The following is a 1,538-nucleotide window of genomic DNA, read 5'->3' on the forward strand; positions in this document are numbered from 1 at the left end:
TTCTGCATTTTGTGGTTTATCTCATTAGGGTGGAAGTCATGATAGTCAGGGTGGATAAGGGGAATGTATGTTTGGCTTCACATAATGTACTTTTTGGGACCTTAAGCATAGTGATAGGCAGCTACATTCAAAGCTAGGTTTGAAGCAGTGAAGGAATCCTATGTAAAAGAAGTTTACAACAAATTACAGTGTCTGAAGTCATGACAGGACAGGCGTTTAGAAAGTTTACTTCCCTCTTTGACCGATTTTGAGTTGAAAAGAGTGCAGCTGAAACTGTTACCAAAGGAGGCATTATGCTTCCAGAAAAATCTCAAGGAAAAGTATTGCAAGCAACAGTAGTAACTGTTGAACCAGGCTCTAAAAGAAAGGGTGGAGAGATTCAGCCAGTTAGCGTGAAAGTTGGAGATAAAGTTCTTTTGCCAGAATATGGAGGCACCAAAGTAGTTCTAGATGACAAGGACTATTTCTTACTTAGAGATGGTGACATTCTCGGAAAGTATGTAGATTGAAATAAATCATTATTGAATGGCATCACATGAAGCTGCCCATTCCACTGAGGCTGTGAAATCTTCCATCATGTAAATAATTTTCATGCCTCCTTTATAATAAATGAATGGTATCCAAACTAAGCAAAAAACCAAACAAAAACCAGGTTTACAAATAGTGCAAATCAGGGTGTGATTAGTGCAATGGTATTCTAGAGAAGGGAGGCTGCTATTAGCCATGTGGGAACAGAACATAACAGGACACTTATTTTTGCAAAAAGCAAATGACAATAAACAATGACACAGTGGTAAAGACAGTGGGATATGGAAAACCATAGGACTACAGATCAAGAAAGCCTCTCCATGTGATCCTGGCCAAATCGCTCTCACTTCTGGGGGCTCTTTATCCCCATTTTTTTTTTTTTTTTTAGACAGAGACAGCACAAGTGGTGAAGGGGCAGAGAGAGGGAGGGAGAGAGTCCCGACTGAGCAGGCTCCACACTGTCAGCACAGAACCCGATGCAGGACTTGAACCCAAGAAGCCATGAGAACATGACCTGAGTCAAAACCATGAGTTGGATGCTCCACCAACTGTGCCACCCAGGTACACCTCCCTTTATCCCCATCTTAATTCACCCTGTCCTTCATTCTTCTTTAATTAGTATTAACTGCATTCACCTTCTAATGGTCTAGTTACAATTGCTAGCCACTCCTTAAACCAGGCCACTCTGCAACTTGAATTCCTCATTGAAACTTGAATCTGATTTCACAACTTCATGACTTTCCTTTTGCTGACAAATGCCTTCACATGATCTATAGCTCCACATCCACCCTCTCAGATGACCACCCCTGCCAACACCGATGCCTTATGCATTCACCTCCACCTCCTCCCTTGACTTTTGGCACTAAAACGTATACTTTTTGTTTCGTTATTTTTAAGATCACCACATGTAAGGGTGCCTGGTGGCTCAGTTGGTTGAGCCTCGGGTTCTGTGCTGACAGTGTGGAGCCTGCTTAGGATTGTCTCTCTCTCTCTTTCTCTCTCTCTCAAAA

At 42.1% G+C, this 1,538-nt stretch overlaps 1 pseudogene; it reads left to right on the plus strand.

Annotated features, from left to right (window-relative positions):
* Window positions 1–200: 200 nt before the first annotated feature.
* Window positions 201–524, plus strand: LOC115506487 (annotated as a pseudogene).
* Window positions 525–1,538: the final 1,014 nt, after the last annotated feature.

This window comes from Lynx canadensis, chromosome F2 (assembly GCF_007474595.2).
Source record: "Lynx canadensis isolate LIC74 chromosome F2, mLynCan4.pri.v2, whole genome shotgun sequence".
NCBI lineage: Eukaryota > Metazoa > Chordata > Mammalia > Carnivora > Felidae > Lynx > Lynx canadensis.